This window comes from Peromyscus leucopus, chromosome 14 (genome assembly GCF_004664715.2).
Source record: "Peromyscus leucopus breed LL Stock chromosome 14, UCI_PerLeu_2.1, whole genome shotgun sequence".
Classification (NCBI taxonomy): Eukaryota; Metazoa; Chordata; class Mammalia; order Rodentia; family Cricetidae; genus Peromyscus; species Peromyscus leucopus.
The window spans coordinates 50,832,387-50,851,804 of NC_051075.1; the positions used below are offsets into that span (position 1 = coordinate 50,832,387).

Below are 19,418 nucleotides of genomic sequence, written 5' to 3' on the forward strand. Positions count from 1 at the left end.
TGAGTCAGCTTTGATTGCCCTGACTGGAGTGGGGATAAACAGCTCCCTGGACCCAGGCCCTACCCTAAGGATTACAAGTTGCAACCCGAGGCATTAGGAGACCAGCTTTCCAGGCAGAGCTGTTGGTGTGGTCTGTCTGTAATCTCTCCCTCTTGATTTCTGAGTCTGTGTATTTGTTCTTAGTTATTTGTTTAATTGCCAGGAACAGGTTTAGATTTATCCATTTTATTGAATACTCAGAGGTTCTATAAATGTCACTAAAACTTGGTGAACATCAAATGGTGTCACACTGGCTTCTGTGAGGGTTGCTCTGTGGACTCTTCAGATAAGCAACCTCACCACCCCTGGAGACTGACACTTTTGGCCTCGGACTCCTCCAGTCTTCCAGCCTTGAAGCTTCTCTGCTGGGGTCTGAGCATCTATGTCTCTCAAAATCCTAACTTCTAAGACAGTGCTACTTGGGGCCTTTGGGAGGAGGTTGAGTCACAGAGGTTGGCTGGCAGAACGGTCCAGGACCCTGTCAGACAGGCTTTAGAGACCCTTCCAGCACGTGTGGACACAGAAACAATGACCCTCTGCAGAGTACAGTGGGCCAGATTCCAGGTTACACGCACCTTACCCTTACACTTGAACTTGACCAGAACTGTATGAAATAAAAGTCGATTGTTGATCAGCTGCTCCCAGTCCCCAGCATCTCGTTATAGCAAACCCAAATGGACCAGACCCCTAGTTATAGTTATCTCATGTAGTTGTGGGTACCAGATCCTCCAACTGGAAGTCCTGGTTCAAGGATGTCCTGGAACTGAGTTTCCATTTTAGAGAAGCTGTACTGTACTGAGTATGTTTTTTATACTGATATCCCTGAGGAGTCTAGGGTGACAGCCAGGACTCCATCTCATTAACAATCCTGCCATGTTGCATTTGAGTATTAACACTATTTGAGATAAAGAAGGGCCGTGGTAGGCTCACATTCCTTCAGCTCTTGTTTTCCACAAATGAGTTGTGAGAAAGGCTTGTTTCCAGGACTCTGCTGTTCAAAATTATAAAAAAGGACTGAGTGTGTATTTATTTGTATATAATGAGTGCTCAAGAATGTGCCTGTTGAAATATTGGTGCCTCTGACAGCTCTCCACAAAATGTAGAACCTGAGAAACATTTGAACTTAAAGGACTCAGCAGCACTTTCCAGTGTTAAGAATGCAAACAGGTCCACAATAGTAGATAGCTATGAAAAGTTGGCCTTGCACTTGCCTTGCACATATACTATACAAATATAGCTATAGAACACACATACATATACTACACACACACACACACACACACACACACACACACACACACACACACACGGTGGGGGGGGTATTAAAATTGGTTCAGTCTGTCACTCAGGTCTAAATCTCTGTTTTTAGCAACTCTCTGGGGTTTCCACAAAGGGACTTTCCAAGCCTTCTCGCTACACAAAAATGAGGATACACTTACAGACATGAAAATAACTCTAACATCCAAAAGTGACTTGATTTCCCACTTGGAATCCTCAAGTTGAAGATTCGTTCAAATTTCCCGTGCTTGGTCTCTCCCCAGGAAAGTCAGAGGGCAGAGTCAATTCTTGTTTTGCTAATATCCCTGCCAGCTTATGTCAACTAGTTTCCTGTCAACCATCACAGCCATGTCGGGTTATCCCATCTGTCAACTGCAGAGTCTTTGATGGACTTCAACAAATCATGTTTTCAATAGTTTGTCAATGCTACATTCTGATGCTTGCCAACTGTCCAGGTTGGATGACAGGTACCTACCTCTGCCTGAAGTCTGCTGGGGGGTGCTGAAGGAGGGGCTTAAAAGATTATCCTGTGTATCCAGAGGATCCCATGTAAGCTGCTATGGGTATGGGAGAATGGGACCATGTTATCAGAATTGTGGGAATTTACTTTGCAGATGCTCAGTGTGAAGACTTCAGGTCAGCTAAGTGCATATGAAAAATCTTCAGAGGAAAACACTTAAGGATTGACTCAGTACTGCTTAGTGCATGTGGCTAGTTAGGGATGTTGGGGCAGGACTCCCTGCTCTTACATGAATAAGGTATGTAAACCTGCAAGCCAAACACCATCAGCAGGGTGGCATTTCCTGCCCAAGTCTGTTGAGACCCATGTCTGTCTTTCTTTCCACTTCCTGGGGAATCCTGCCACCTAGATCTGCCTTAGGCCTGGGGAAATCCTCAGCCAGGGAATGTTCAGTGTGCTCCAGGGCAGAGAACATCCCTTGGGAAGCTACAGTCAGGTTGTAGAGTTCTCTGTGTGTGTGTTGCCACACGACAGGTCATTTGATTTCATTCCACTAGGAGAGAGTTTCCAGGTAGGGCTTATGACCACCCTCTTCCCAGTGCACCCCATGGCAGCCTGCTGTGACCACCAGAAGCTACAGAGAGCTTCACTAAGAGACACTGGCCTGTGCTGCATCACTCCGGTAGTTTTTCTTGTTGGGAGTCATTTCCCCTTTTCTCCTTGCCCACCCTTGCCTCTCACACTAGCACCTTCCTAGCCCGGTCCATTCCTAGCCGTCTTCACGTCCCTCTAGCTGGTCTAGACAAGGCTTGCCTTTGCGTTCCATCCAGCCTCAGGTTCCTGGTTCTGTCCAGCATCAGGCTCTTTCTTTTCAGCTTTTTACAGCTACTCTACCTCTGACTGGCACTTTTGATATCTCTCTGAACGTCAGCCACGCCATCTGGACAGGAGGAACAGCTCTCTTTTCTATTTCCTATTCTGTTTATCTGTGCCGCATTACAATCTACCCGCAAAACTTAGTAACTTAAAATAAATGTTTTCGCTTATCATATCTTACAGCTTTGTGACCAGGAATTCCTGTGAGATTCAGCTGGGTCTTTTTTTTTTTCCCTCTTGTGGCATCGGTTGAGACCATGCAGTGGTTTCAGTTGGCAGTTGGGGCTGATGGAGGCTTCAGGATGTCCTGGGTCATGTGCTTGGCACTTTGGGGGGGGGGAGTTCAGAAGGCATACTCAAGTAGAACTATCCATGGGAATGCTCACACGTGGTGGCTTCAGAGGGGTCAGGCTTCTCTGTGCTACCAGCTTCCCTAAGACTGGGGATTTCCAGAGAAAAGAAGTAGAAGGTGCTGGTCTCACAGATGTGGGCCTAATGTCACTTCTGCAGTCTGCCAAGAAGTCCTGGTTGTAAGAGGAGAGAGCCTTAGGTTTACCTCTCAGTGCACACACAACACAGCAGGATTCACTGCCACTGTTGATCCAGCGCTTGCCTCACTTGTCTCTGGCTAAGGTTGGAGTGTCCCCTAAAAACTCCTACTGAAATTAGGTCGCCATCGGGACAACGTTAAGAAGTGGGGCCTTTAAGACTGGATTGACCTGAGGACTCTGCACTCGTGAGTTGGCCAACGCCATTATTGCAAGAGTCAGTGTCATGGGAGCGACCTCATTGGAACAGTAAACTCTTTGACTTGGGTGGGCTGTGGGGGATCTCGCCCCCATTTTTTTCCCCAGGGTACTCTTGAGCAGGGAGAAGTGAGAAATATTTAGATTAAAAAAAATATAGAGGAGAGAGACAGATAGAAACACAGGATAGCCTTGGGAAGGCCTGGGTTAAAACCCACCAGCCCCATCTGTCTCTTCTAAAGGGCTGTTTATAGAAATGCCAAGGGGTGGAACAAAAGACCTCCCCCAGCACAGCCAAATGCAGACCCTTCCAAACACCTGGTAATCATGCATGTGGTCAATCCATCCCCTGATGCAACCCTGCTGGGTAAAGCAAGCTCAGCTCTCACCAGGAAACCTCTGTGGACTCAACAGTGGGCATTTCCTTGCTATTTGATGCTTCCCACCATGTGATGTAATGAGAAAAGTGTGCCAGAAGCTGGACCTAAGCTCCTGAATGTGCCAGCCTCCAGAACAAGGAAGAATCACCTCTGTTATTTGTCAATTACCCAGTGTTGGGTGCCCTGCTGTAGCATCAGAAAATATGGGGTAGCATTCTTAGTTTTGTGTTCCAATTCTCCACAGCTAGAATGCCTCAGATAGTTTTGGTCTTTGGGACAGGTATCAAGAAACATAAATCAAAAGGAAAATGGTCCCTTTCTTGAAAGAGGTATCATGGCTTTGGAGAGCAATTTGAAGAGCCCTTGATGATCACAGCCTTGGACTCCGAACTAAGTTAGTAACAACGTATGAGGTTTATTCCAAGGCATGGCAGGTTATGGTAAGGCACAGGGAACATGAGATGCTACTCTTTCTGCCCAGGAGTCAACTGAGTCAAGGCTAAGACAAAGCAGTTTCTATCTAGCAGAAGCAAGTCCATTTATCTCAGGGCCAGAACACTATAACCTGCATATCTTAGTACCTCCCATGTTTGTACCCTGAGCTGAATGTGATTTCTACATTTCAAAATAAGTGAGGGAATATCAAAAGAAGAGTGTCTCCTGAAACACACACACACATACACACACACACACACACACACACACACACACACACACACACATATGAAATTCAAATTTCCCTTCCTACAAATGAACTCTGATTGGAACACAGCCTTGTTCAGTTGCTTACATGTTATTGTGGCCATTTTTATGACACAAAGACAAGGGGAAGAGGTAGTGACAGAGATAGTCTGGCCGGCAAAGCCCAAAATGTTTGCCATCTCACTCTTGACACGCCACTAACATTTATTTTAATGGGGCCTCCCTAAGGTCAATTGCATTTTTTTCAAAGCTAGACTTGAGGTTCAAGGGTCTAGCAAGGAAAACAGAAAGCAGAGCTTCTGATTGGATGCTGCTATAGCTTGGGTGTAGAATGTCCCCCCAAGGGCTGTTATGTTGAGACCTTGGTCCCCACATTAACACTGTTGGGATGTAGTGGAAACATTAAGGAGTAGACTCTGGTGGGAGGTCTTTAGTACATTGGGTACATAATTTCAAAGGGAATTGTGGGATTTTGGCTCTCCCTTTTTACTCTTCGTTTCTCAGCTACAGGGTGAGCAGTTTCAGTTCACCACAGACTCACTGCGCTTGCCGTCTAGCATCCCTACCAGATGTCTAAGAGCAAGGGGTCTGCCTGATCATAGAGCACCTAAAACTGTGAGCTTTCACAACCTTTTCTTTTTATAACTTAATTATCTCAGGTATTTGTTATAGTAATAGAGATGAATGACACAGATACCAATGTGACTGGGGAAAGGTAAAAACCATCAAAAGCATTGCCAGTCAACACGGCATCAGCTCAACTCCATGGAGAATGTGGCTCACCAAAAAAAAAAAAAAAAAAAAAAAAAAAAAAAAAAAAAAAAAAAAAAATCAGAGAAGAAACCAATTATTGAACTGGGAGAAGAATGGAAGATTTTAGTTGTTCGAGTATTCCTCGCAGTTGACTCCCTCCCTCTGGCTCACTGTATTTTAATGACTTTAAATAGCAGACTAAGAACTATTTTTTGTCTCAATACTCAATTAATTTCTACCCCCCAAAACAGCACGTGAATAGTCTGTCCTTGTAGTTCCAGGGACACTGATGAGGCATCACATGTCCCCACACTCTCATGCACACACACGTACCCCCTTAGAAATCACATTGGAAGGAACAGATTTACCTGTCATTTCTCCCCTCCCTTCTGCACAGCCCACAATCACCCTACCGTCTTCTAAGTCCTCTGCCCACTGACAGCTTTGTCTTACAGTCCATGAGTCTGGAATCCCGCGCAATGCAAAGCAGCCCGCTCTGGTGCCAGCTCGAGTTTCCACCCTGGATCCAGTTCTTGTTCTAGGCAAGTTCATCTTCCTGGAGCATCACTGGAGCCCTCGGGAACTGATCTATTTATTTACATTGTTTGTGGGTAGGGGTGGGGTTGTGCCATGGCCCATGTGGACATCAGAGGACAGCCTGCAGGAGTCAGTTCTCTCCTTCCATCATGTGGGTCCTGGTGACCAAACTCAGGTAGCTGGGCTTGGTGGCACTGAGTCACTTTTCCAACTTAGGAGATACTCTCGTGTCTTAAAAATGATAATCTGGTCCCCACATGTAAGCTTTTCCCCATAGTGTGGTATATAGAGGTTTCTGCTCTCCTGTTTTTCTCTTCTGTATTAGTCTTCAAATTTTTTTTCTTTTAAATTCCATAGCAGTTATCTTTTAAAAGCTCAACACTAAGTCTGATAAGCAATGAACTTTCTCTCCTGCCTGGCGTCTCCCTCCACCTGAGGGGAATGAGCTGCCCACGGTCCAGTCCCGAGCACCAGAAGGAGGCTGCAGGATGTGCTGAGAACCTGTCTACCAAGGTGCCGCTTGGTCATTCTCCCCTGAAACAGGATTTCATTCACCAGTCACTGGCAACGGACTTTTCAGAACTTCACCAGCCCATCTTAGACATATTCTGTGGTGAGGAGAGGGGTTAGAAAGGTGGAACATCCAGGGTAGAATGCTGCCCTGGGAGAATTTTAATAGCTACTTCATGCGTTTCCCACTCAATGTTCATGTGTTAGGAGCCCAACCACCCATGTGCAGTATTGGACAGTGGGGCTGAATAAGAGGGGTCAGGCTGAGGGCGGAGCGAGCAAATTAATGGTGTACTTGCAGGAATGTGTTATTTAAAGGAATAATTGGGACTCTCCCCCTTCCCCTGGTACTGACACCCCTGTCTTCTGCCAGAGGGTGCCACACTTAGAAGGGCTCTCATGAGATGCCAGCACCTTGATATTGGATTTTTTTCAACCCCAGAATGAGGAGAAATATTTTTTTTAATATATATAGATTATCAATCTGCAGTAGCCTATTCTAATTTTTGTGTTATGTAACTTGACACCAGGAAATGGATCACCTGACACATCCTCTCGGCCAGTCTAACAAGAGTCCCACAAGCCTAGAGAGCCAGACAACATTACTAAGTAGAGTAGCAGGTGGATGGATGCACAGATGGTCCTTAGACCTGGTCCCACACCCTGCTTCATCCTCCTCCAGTTCAGTAACCGGCAATGCCAGGTCCCTCATGCTCCTGCCTCATACGACTCCGTTTCACTTATGTTTCCCTTGAGTCCTACTTTTAACCCTGCAGTAAGTCATCTGTCGGCTTCTTTTTAAAAATATGCTCTGAATTTATCACCTCTCCCATCCCCACCCTGTCCCAAGCCGCTGCCACCAATCTCCCTGACTGTCTGTGACATCTTTCCTCCTTTTCTCCCTCCGGTGCCCTTTCCTTCTGGAAGTTGAGTTGTGATCCAGAAGATAAGCCAAATCATAGTCGTGACCAGCGTCTGTCCACTGGGGATCTGATTTCACCCCGAACACTAGTGGGAGTCCACAATGGGCTTCAGTCTGTCCCCTAACCTGAAGTGTCTCTCTACCTTAATCCCCACCATCCATTCACTTTGCTTTGTCCTCTTCAGCTTCATGGACGTCTCTTTACAGCTAGAGCCCTTTTGCTCTCTGGGTCTTCTCTGCTCGAACACTCTTGTCCTGGGAAACTGCATGACTGGCTCCCTCACCTCCTTCAAGTCTTCCCAGGGAGACCAGCCTTTCCATTCTATTCCACTTGCAGTGTCCTAGCACCTGACACTCATCGTTCTCTGTCCCTGCTCTCTTTCTTCTCCACGGGACTACTCATGGTCTTCCTGTTTGCTTATCGTGTGCTTCCTCTATTAGAATGTAAGCTCCCCGAGGGCTGTGGCTGCTGTCTGTGTTACCGGGTGCCCTGGTGCCTCTCATAGGACCCAGCCCATAGTGAATGCCCAGTAAACTTTAATGGGTGAGTGCATGAAGTCAGTCTCAGGGCTGGGCATCCAAGCCCCTCTTCTCTTCTCGGATCCTCTGGTGAGTTTTCTCATGGTCATACAAATAGAAAGTTTAGCTCATTATAGGAAATCACGAAAGAATGCATGTATAAGAGAGGGAGGGGGTGGCTTCTGGTTTCTGAAATCCACTGAGGCATTGATATTTCATGATGACCAAGACTAGTTTCATGATCCAAAATCCTAGAGGTTGACTTTCCCAGATCTGTACCTCTGGGCTGCAGATGCCATCCCTCATGGCCTTAGCTTTTCTACCTCTGAAAATGGAAGTTGGTAGGCAATGTTGCTTTCTCTCCACGTGAGAGAAACTCTATCATTTGGTCCATCGAGTTAAATAAAACGACCTGCTGTTCAGTTTGTGTCGCCTCCTTTTGAATGTTTATCGAGGGCTTAAGCTCTCTGCAGATCAGAACGAAGTTCCAGTCTCTTGGTTTCTTCCCCTATTGTCCAAGGTCCAATGCACTGAACTCAGCTGGTTGCCAATATGCTTTGTCGGCCCAACTAAAGATAAAGTGTACTGAAGTCGGAGGTCTCCCTCAGCCTGAAGTCTGTTGTTTGGTAAAGTAGTTGGAGGAGCGTAGTCACATTGCCTACATCAGAAGGTACTACACTCCTGGCTGTGTGTGCTGACTCTAACTATTGTCATTCTGATCAATAAATGCTTCTGTTGTCTAAGTTTAAAATACACAGGCCGGTGTCACAGGCTACCAGGAAATAATGGAGTTATGTGGGAAGTCTTAGCATTCCGTGGATTGGTGTGAGGTTCCAAGTTCAAAAGGCATCTTAAGTGAGGGGATCAAAATTAAGATGTATGCCTAAGGCTGGGACCAACTTGGCTTGATTAAATGTCAAGAGCACTATTGTTAAATATACATGAAATGAAAGAAAACTGAAAAAGAAAATTCCATTCCATGTCCTAAAACCACAGCCCCATATAGGGTAAGGCATTAGGAAAGTGGAAACACATTTAATTATTTTGATTTTAGAATGCTTTTTATCCTGAGGGACCTTTAACAACAACATTCTTCTTGCTCCTTACCATTTTCAATGGAAGGAAACTCAGATCCGATCTGGTTTAATGTACTAATCATCACATTTGGGGGGCCTGGAATGTAGCTCAGTTAGGAGAGCCCTTGTCTAGCATATGGGAAACCCTGAGTTCAGTCCTGTGCACTGTATAAACCAGTTGTGGTTTGGAATATATCTATAATACCAGCACTGGGGAGGTAGAAGGAGGAGAGTAAAGAATTCAAGGTCATCCTCAGCTATATATTGGCTTTCAGGCCAGTTTGGAATACATGGAACTCCCCGTCTCAAAAGTAGATACCTCTTTTAGTAATGATTGGTTGATTTGCCTTTAAGTATGAGAGCTTTGTAAAATGTACATTGTTTTAGTAAGATTTTATAGTATGATAGAATATTTTCTTCCTAGTGCATATTCTTAATTTGATAGAGAAAATAAGAACTAATACTTTTCCTTCTCTGTAGCAGGAATCTTAAAAAGTTCTTATTAATAAAATCAAACCTGAACCAGGTATTGGAGTGAACTAGAAGATCAGAGAAACAGAACAAGCCACAGCTAACCTCACCTGGCCAACTTCTCAGCTGGTCTTGTTGCCTCAGACTGGAAGCCTCTGTGTCCTCATCCCAATGGCTCTCAGCTGAACTGTGCTGCTAGAAGCCTGAAAGCTTAACCAGCTAAATGCTTCTAGTTCCTGGTCCTCATGCCTTATATACCTTTCTGCCTTTTACCATCACTCCCTGGGATTAAAGGCTCTCTTTCTGGGATTAAAGGCGTGTGTCACCATGCCTGGCCGTTTCCAATGTGGCCTTGAACTCACAGAGATCCAGAGGGATTCCTACCTCTGGAATGCTAGGATTAAAGGTGTGAGTGCCACCATTTTCTAGCCTCTGTATCTAGTGGCTGTTCTGTCTCTGACCCCAGATAAGTTTATTAGTGTGCACAATATTTTGGGGAACACAATACCACCACACTTCTCTGTCTCTCTCTTCCTACATTCACACACACACACACACACACACACACACACACACACAATTAGTATACACATAAACACATATACAGACACATACACACATGCACATGCAAGGGGGGAGTGGAGGGAGTTGCATACACAGACACATATACATATACATACACATATACACAGAGGGAGAGGGTCAGGGGAGACCCATACACATAGATGCGTGACAGACAGGCGCGCACACACACACACACACACACACACACAGATGTATACACACAGAGAGAAAGACATGCAAATACACAGACATATACACACAGGCACACAGACACACATGTACACACATTGAGGGTTAGGGGAGATGCATACACACAGATACACAGACACACAGACAGACATATACACATATTCACACACAGAGAGACACACATGCATACACACATGTACACACACACACACTTTGTCTTGGTGACGTACAATATAATATCCAAATACACGCCTGGTCCCTCAAACTATTCTGTAGGACACTGGAGAATGAAAAGCCATAGGAGTGTGTGATTGTCCCCTGCCCCGTGAAAGCTTCTACTTTTTAAGAAGGTGGAAAACAAAAAGCTAGAATTCCACATAGCATGTGACATAGTCCATAAAAGTTTCAAGTTAGGTGCTGTGCAAGGAGACCACTGGCAGAAATCCAGAGGGGTTTCCTCAGGGAGGGACTCAGAGAGGGAACCTTGACAGATGGGGACAATTTAGATCAGGGTCTCTCTCATGCCCATGGCTCATCTTTGCATTTCAAATGCTCCTGTCTGCCAAGTTTCAGCTTATGTGCAAAATTCCTGGTCTTCAGCCATCACCTAAAAATGAGGCACCTGCACAGGATATTGGTCCACAGAAAGGAGTGAATCTGGGTGACATCCAGGACAAATGGAGTCCTCCAGGGCAGAGGGACAAATAAAGAGGGAAAATGAAATGGCATCGTCCCAGGAACTGCCGACGCAAGCGGCTGGGAGACAGGACAACTGGCAGAGACTCCGCTGCACACTGCTCATTGTCAGCTGTCCAGCCTTGCAAATGTCACCCGAGGACACCGCAACAATTAACATGCAGCCAGACACGCACAGTGACTACACATTTTGGCTTGCTCGGTGGCCATGGTTGGGTCTTAAACAAAAGCAGTTTGGGGGGCAGATCTTGAGCCAGGCTTTCCGAGAAAGAGAAATGACGCTGCTGTGACAAGCTGGTCCACTGGAGCAGTAACAGTTTGCATTTCCAATGCTGTCTGTCAACCAGGCCTTAGAATACATCTTCATGTGTTGTTGGGCAGCTGGAGAGAAGTCATTAGAAATGTTAGCATGCCTCAAAGCCCCCAATTCGCTGTCTTCTGTGTGGCTAACCCTAACCCCAAGCTACCCTGCTACCAAAAAAAAAAAAACCCTCATATTTATTTGCTTGTTTCTTCATTTGTTTATTTAGTGTGGCACTAAGGGTCAGACCCAGAGTATGTATACTGGGCAAGCACTTTTTCATTGAGCGATATCCCTAAGTGCTTGGATTACAGGTAGGCACCACCCTACTTGTTTGTTTCTCTCTTCTCTTCTCTTCTCTTCTCTTCTCTTCCCTCCTTCCCTTCCTTCTCTTCCTTCCCTTCCTTCCTTCTCTTCCCTTCCTTCTCTTCTTCTTCTCTTCTCTTCTCTCTCTCTTCTCTCTCTCTCTCTCTCTCTCTCTCTTCTTCTTCTCTCTTCTTCTTCTCTCTTCTCTCTTCTCTCTCTCTCTCTCTCTCTCTCTCTCTCTCTCTCTCTCTCTCTCTCTCTCTCCCCCCCCCATGCATGTACAAATTAATTCAGCAGCTCTCAACCTGTGGGTCATGACTCCCTGCAGGGGTCACATATCAAATATCCTGCATGTCAGATGTTTACATTACAATTCAAAACAGAAGCAAAATTATACTTACGCAGTAGTAACAAAATAATTTTATGGTTGGGGTCACAACAGCATGAGGAACTGTATTAAAGAATTGCAGCTTTAGAAAGGTAGAGAACCACTGAATTAATTAACTGATTAGGAAGAATTGATTTCTTTCTCTTTCCCCTCCCTCCCTCCTTTCCTCCCTTCCTTTCTTTACTTCCTTCTTTCTTCCTGCCTTCCAGACAGGGTCTCACTATGTAGCTTTGGCTGACCTGGAACTGGTTCAGGCTTGCCTCAAACTCACAGAGGTCACATGCCTCGGTCTCCCTAATCCTGAGATTAAAGGATTTTGCCACCACACCTGGCAGACTGGATTTCCTTTTGTGTGTGTTCTGTGCACATATTTTTGTGGGAAGCACAGGAGGCAGGGTGTTCCCTTCAGCAATGCATGTCAGTCCTCTGGAGACTTACGTGTCACCTATGAACACTGAGTGTTGTGCTGATTACTGGGTTGAGGTTGGGAAGCCCATGTTTCTCTTCTAGGTTTTGGGGTGCTAGAGGGACATTGGTGATGGTATAATAGTATGTTAAAATGGGGGAGCAGGAGACAGTGAGACATTGCTGTCCCTATGCAGCACATACTCTAGATATGACCAGGTTCAAACCTGGTCAATAAGAAAATGAGCCAATGAAAGAAAGGGGCCATAGTTTCTAGGGAGGAGATGTGTTTTCAACTGCAGCCAGTTGGCCTGAGAGGGGTATTGCGACCTATGCTTCTGTCTTCTCTGGTCTCTGTGGCAAATGCCCACACTTTGGGCTGGGAAGTGGGGCTCAGTGACAGAGCAGGGGCTTAGCATGCACAAGGGTTCTGTCCTGAGCACTGAGAGACATCGTGGTGATTTATTACAGTCCGACTCTGTTCTCTTTCAGTTCTGGAGGGTAGAAAATCGGACACAGGTGTCACGGGGCTAAAATCAAGATGCTGATAGGCTGTGCACCCTTCTGAAGGCTCCAGGGAGAATTGTTTTCCACTTCTTGAAGTTGTCATCTTTCGTTGACTCCTTGTCCCTCCCCTCTTCAAAGCCAGCTCCAGGAAGCAGAGTCCTCCTTACGTGGCATCATTCTGACATTTGGACCCCTGCCCCTGACACACACACACTTTCTTCATCTATCTGTAGACTCCTATGATATCCTTGGGCCGAGTTGAGTATTCTCCCAGCTAGTCTCCATCTTGTAAGGACAGCCATTAGCGGCCCGACTTTCCTCTTGCCATGTGACCTAACTGAGTAAACTCCCTGGTGTCACACTGGCTGGTTCAGGGGTAGGGGAGGAGGAAGACAACATTCCTACCATATCCTACTGTACACTCTCACACCCAGTCTTTAAAATCACTACTGGTAATAAATATGATCAGTGCTGGAGAGAAACACCTCTAGGCCCCAAAGAGACTAAGCTTACCTGCCTTCAGCCAAGAGTGACCTGAATTCTCCATTTTGGGCTCCAGCTACCATCACATGGCCCAGCAGGACAGTGTGCTACATGGAAGGACCAGTTGTCTGGCATCTAGACACATGGATTTTCATTCTTTTTTTTTTTTTCTGTGAACAATTTTGTGATTGTGTTGTGATGTGTTTGCCAAACTGTTGATTGGATGTGTTGTTGAGCAGCTCTGGGCCTCTATTTCCTCCTTCTTAAAATGACAGTGGTAGACAAGGCAATCTTCAAGCCCTTTACAGTGATAACCTCTAGGGAATGAACTGAGCACCAGAAAGGCTGCCCTGTGAACATGTACCGTTGTTCCTGCATCCAATGCTGGGATAATGTGCAACATGCTAATGTGACACAGAGCTCAGTCTACATCCTTTCCCTTTTCACTCTCTCCCAGGTCCAGTCCACCTCCCCCAGTGATGGCAAACATATTGTCTACCTTAGTCTGTTTGCCTCCCAAATTGTGGAGTGCTCCTCCAAAAGAGTAGGGTCAGGGAATTTGGTTGAATAAGACATTTAACTATGGTTCTGGAGGTAAAATGTAGCTTTAAGAAAAATTGACTCCGAGATATATGTGGTCACAAATAATTGAACATGAGCCTCCAGGCTTCCAGCAACTGCAACATCATGGGTCAGAATCCGAAGCCTAAAATGAAATCCTAAGTCCATGGATCATTAGACAGCCTCTGCCGCCGCTCCCTTTCTTCCTTTCATCAAAGAATTTTACATATTCACATCACTGAATCACCTCTCTCTTCCTTCCTCCTTCCCCTTTAATCACGACCGAGCGAAAAAGTTCCAGCCAGGCATTAAATTGGGTCAACAGCTAGCCCAGCATGAGCATAGACAGCGAGCCCAGCAAGTGGTGTGTATACACAGGAAATGAACACCACTGTGCTACCTGCAGCCAGGGGCTGTGGGAGGGTGCAAGGGGCCCTATTAAGTTGGAAAGTAATAAAAGATGAGAGGAAATATGGGCACCAGCAGCCAATAAACACCCCTGCCTTAAGACGGCATTGGTTTCACTTAATGCCTTCTATCACCTCCAGTGCGATCTCCCAAGGCAACCTTTGTCACCCAGAGGGGGCCTAAAGGACATCTAGGAAATGTCACAGCTTTGAGTCCCATGAACTGATCTGAAACCACTGATGATGGTAGCGACATGGGGCTGCCTCCGTTTTCCAAGGCTGTCGCCGAAGGCAGGTGCAGAAAGACGTCCTTGGCCCTGCTATGCCCTCATAGAAGTAGACGTGAAGGCACACAGACCTTTGCTAGCTGCAAGGGGACAGACATCACCCTCTCTGCTGTGTAGAATGACACTCAACAGCCAGGCGTCTTACCACCAAACGGTGCTCATGACTGCTAGGCAAGTTTATGCTATTGGCTCTGCCTAGGGAGCGGTTCTCAACCTGTGGTTTGCAACCCCCCACAGGGGTTGCATATCAGATATTCTGCATATCGGGCATTTATGATACGGTTCATAACAGTAGCAGAATTACAGTGATGAAATAGCAATGGAAATAATTTTATGATTGGGGGGTCACCACAATGTGAGGAGCTGTCTTAAAGGGTCACAGAGTTAGGAAGGCTGAGAACCTCTGGTCTAGATCATCCCTAGAGATCTCAGTGAAGGGTCTTTTCTTCCTGTGTCGTCCCCTGGACATGGCTGCATGAGGCTTTTGTCTTCTCGCTGTAACCCAGCAGTGACCCACAACAATGCATTAGGAGAGACTCCAGCATCAGCCCTGGGTGAGCAAGTGACAGCTATCTCCCCTCCCCACCCCACCCCTACCCACCCCCCCACCCCCGCCCCACTCCAGTGCTCCCATTCCTTTGAGAGTGAACTCACAGGCCACAGAACAATACAAAATATATTCTTTCCTTCAGGCTTTCCAAGGCTTATGCAATAGTTGGCATAACGCCCCCCAATGACCAGGACCGAATGTCCAGAGCTTATGTTACTTTATGTGTTTAAAGAAAAAAAAAAATAAAGACGGCGTATGTTAGCTTGCATAGAAATATTATCCTAAACTATGCTATAGTTGACCCAAAGTAATCCCTAAGCAGTGGGAGGGGAGCCAGAGCCAGCAAAGGAGCTGGAATGAGGAAAGCTGTGATTGGAATGAGGTGGGGCTGAAACTGAGCATCACAGGCAGCCTGGAGAGCTGCAAAAAGCAAAGCATCGGTCCCTTCCAGGAACTCCAGAGGGCACTCGGCCTCGGCCGCCACTCCAGACGTCGTACCTCCAGCAAAACAATAAACTTGTGTTTCTTTAAGTCACTAAGTTCATGATCGTGTTCAGGCAGCAGTGGGAAGCCCATACAGCTTAGCCTGTTTTCTTCCTCAAGATTAACCATGGTGCAGGTTAACAACTACAGAAAACTTACCCTAACGCATCAGAGGAAAGGTCCACCACCCTGGCTCCAAAATATGCAACTTGATATTCTCAGTTCCAGCAGCTCACTTCAACCATGGGATTCACTTTCATATTATAACCGACAAAAATGCTCACTTGTCTTGTGCGATTGTTATCTTTGAAAGATAAGCTTGCTATTTTACTGTTCTGATATTTTTTTAAAAATTCCTTTTAAGGAAAACATCTTAATTTTGAAACCAAATGACACAGCAATTAAAAATTTAAAGAATAAAGAAGTTTAGCGTTGTGGCAACACCATACTGTGTGATCTAATAGTGAATGAGAACATGAATATTTTTGCCCAAAATAAAGGTAGAAGAAAAGTGAAGATATCCATCTAAATGAAATCAATTACCTGGAGTTTTATAAGGGCTCCGGGTAGTGGCTCTATGGACACACATGCTATGCATGATCTCTGGTTCCACCCACGGGTATAATTAACTTTGCTTCTGTAGTTAGGTATGCTGCATGGCACTAGTTTAATGCCAGGAATGTTGTTTGCATGGGTCTGACCTAATCATATGGCCCTTTAAAAGCAGAACATGTTCTCAGGTTAAAAGCAAGTGAGGACATCAGGTCAGAAGTGTGAAGACTGGTTGATGTACTGTTGGGGATCTGAAGATGGGAGAGACTGCCTGTCAAGGGAGATGGGCAGCCTGCATGACCCTGGCTTCGATGGACATCCAGCAAGCCTCAGCACTACAGCTACAGGGAGCCTAATTCTGACAACATGAGCTAAGAAGTGAGTTTTTCCTCAGCACCTCCATATCTGCAGACACCTTGAGTAGCCCTGTGAGATGCTACATGGAGACTAGCATTGTGCTGAAATTTTAGACCAATAGTTCTCTACTTTCCTGATGCTGCGACCCTTTAATTCCAGTTCCTCACATTGTGGTGACCCTCAAACATGATATTATTTTCTTTTCTTTTCTTTTCTTTTTCTTTTTTTTTTTTTTTTTTTTTTTTTTTTTTTTTTTTGAGACAGGGTTTCTCTGCGTAGCTTTGCACCTTTCCTGGAACTCACTTGGTAGTCTAGGCTGGCCTCAAACTCACAGAGATCCGGCTGGCTCTGCCTCCCGAGTGCTGGGATTAAAGATATGCGCCACTACCACCCGGCATGATATTATTTTCATTACCTCATAACTGTAACTTTGCTACTGTTGTGAATTGTAGCGTAAATATCTGTTTCCTGTTGGTCTTTGGGGGTCACAAGCCACAGGTTGAAAACCACTGTTCTAGACCATAGCATGGGAGCTCGTCGTTGATTGACTGTCCTCAGAAATCACCTTTTACTCCTAAGTCCTCTGTTCCTCGAAAGAGCAAACACTGGCTCCACGGTGAGAGTGATTTTTAAAAAGATCTTATTTTGCATCTAAACCAGTTTTTATTTGGAGATTGTTGGGGCAAAAAGGTACCTCAAAAGCCCTATTGGGAGAGGAATAATAAGCAAAGAATTGGTAAATGCTGACCTAGAATAAAAGTTAAATATTTGGTTTCCACAGGATTTTGCCTGTCTACCTCTAGTAGAATACAAACTATACGAAGTCAGGGAAATGAGTGTCTGTCTTGTGCTCTGCTGTAACCTAAGTGCCTGGAGTGGTCCTGGGGCCTCAGAGGTGTTCCATTAATACATGGATGGTGAAGTGAGTGGGCAACTTCTCTGGGTGCTCACGAGGTCACAGTCAGTGAGGTGTCGGAGCAGTGCCACATGCAGGCTCTTCCCAGCAGGGCTGAAGTAATTTACAGAGCAGCTGAGGCCTTTCTTTTCCTGGTGCCGAGAATATTGGCCAGAGGGTGAGGCTACACTGAAAAGTGGTGGGTGTTGGATTGTTTTCTCTTCTCTCTTGCACTACGTCCTGACTGCAGTTCCCCTTTCTCCACTCTCCCCAGTCCCCACCCCACCCCATCCCACCCCCAAACCTCCTGGTTCACTCCTCCCTCATTTCTCTTCAGAAAAGAAGAGGTCTCTCAGGGCTATCAACCAAGCACACATAACAAGTTACAACAAGACACAAGGCACGAGCCGGGAGATGGTGGCGCACGCCTTTAATCCCAGCACCCAGGAAACAGAGGCAGGTGGATCTCTGTGAGTTCAAGGCCAGCCTGGTCTACAGAGTGAGTTCCAGAGAAGGATCTAAAGCTATACAGAGAACCCTGTCTCAGAAAGAAAGAAAAAAACAAACAAACAAAACAAAACAAAAAAAACCAAACAAACAAAAAACTAGGCGCAAACCCTCATATCAAGGCTGGATGAGACAACCCAGTAGGAGGAAACAGGTCCCAAGAGCAGGCAAAAGAGTCAGGACACCCCAACACCCACTGTTAGGAGTCCCACAAGAACACCAAGCTACACAACTGTAATATGTATGCAGACAGCCTAGTGTAGGCTCATGCGGGCTCCATGATGGTGTTGATTTTAACATAAAAAATGTGCACCTCAAATGTTTGAGTGTCATTCAGATATTTTAAGACAGGGTCCTGCTGCTCAGGCCATTATGACAGGAATTCCACCTTGCACCATTGCGGCAGCCGCGTGCAGTCTCTGTGGGCTGTTATGATTGTGTTTAGTGCTGGAGTCTGGTGTTCAGACAGTCAGGAAGGGTGGGTAGCTGTGAACAGTCTGCTCAGGATGCCACAGCAAAATGACGCTCATGGGATGGTTTACAGATGAGGATTTTATTTTCCACACATTTCTGGAAGCTGAGAAAGTACACGGACAAGGTCCAGCAGGGTTCAAAGGAGGGGGAGGACTCCCTTTCTTACTTCTCAGCAGCCAACTTCCTGCACAGTGTGCAGAGAACAAACCTCTGCTGTCTGCTCTAAAGGCCCTAGTTCCGCTGCCTTGGGGCTCCACTCACGGAGCCTGTGAAAGACCCTGTCTCCAACAGCTGTCCTACTGGGTGCTTCGTTCCAACATAAGAATGTTGAAGGGCCACAGACATTTAGTCCTTAGCAGATGTAAAATGGGGAGGCAAGGAATTCTGGGCAATGCAATTGAGTTCCCCCCAAGTTGACATTTTATAAGTCACCAGTCTCTAAAGGGGAATTATGTCTAAGGTTGGGAGAGATGGGGGCCATTACTTGTACTTGAATGAGCAGTCCATGGCTTTGAAACAGATCTGTAAAGAGCCAACCATTGTTGACGAGAAAAGATGCTGATGTAGATATGCAAGAGTGGTAGAGTGATGGGGAGTTGAGTCCCATGTGAACGAGAAAGGAGGAGCGAGGAGGTCACCCGTGATGCCTCTGACTGGGTACGGAGTACGTCTGTGCAGGAGAAAGAGGGGAATGGGGACAACATGAGTCAGAGCGGATTCACCTGGGATGCAAGGCATGTGTAGGAGGCTGAAGGTGAGAAGTCAGACCAGACTCCAGGGCAAGAGACCAACCGTGGAACGTAGGCATGGCTGTTTCAGACTTGGTGCTTCTATCATTAGAGGACACCATGTTCACTGCCAGTAAAAGCGATTGAAAAGTTGAAAATATTGTACATTATTTGAAGGGGTGTGACATCAGCCTTGTCCCTTCTACCCTCTACTAAACACTAAAGACATTTGTGTATTTTTTTTCTTTAGTGTGTGGTGGTGGGGGCATGCACATCCATAAATGTGTGCTGTGTGTGTGTGTGTGTGTGTGTGTGTGTGTGTGTGTGTGTGTGTGTGGCTTGCTCTCTTGGGCATTAGTAAGAGACTAGAGGTTGATAATTGGGAGGTCTTCCCCAACCTCCTCTCTGCTTTTTTAAATTATTTTATGTGTATGGGTGTTTTGCCTACATGTTTGTCTGGCCACCAATAGGGTGCCTGATGTCTTCAGAGGCTAGAAGAGGATATTAGA

The 19,418-nt window shown here is 45.9% G+C and overlaps 1 protein-coding gene and 1 long non-coding RNA gene across 8 annotated transcripts in view; both read left to right on the plus strand.

Annotated features, from left to right (window-relative positions):
• The window catches only part of Rgs6 (regulator of G protein signaling 6), a 536,490-nt gene that overhangs the window by 297,516 nt on the left and 219,556 nt on the right, over positions 1 to 19,418 (plus strand). The gene's annotated exons all lie outside the window — the stretch shown is intronic.
• On the plus strand, positions 7,218 to 9,364 carry LOC119089001. 2 transcript variants are annotated; one of them, XR_005092772.1, is made up of 3 exons: positions 7,218 to 7,812; positions 8,243 to 8,392; positions 9,325 to 9,364. It is a non-coding gene; the product is annotated as an uncharacterized LOC119089001 (long non-coding RNA). The 2 variants fall into 2 exon arrangements; XR_005092771.1 differs by lacking the exon at positions 9,325 to 9,364 and having other exon boundaries at positions 8,243 to 8,477.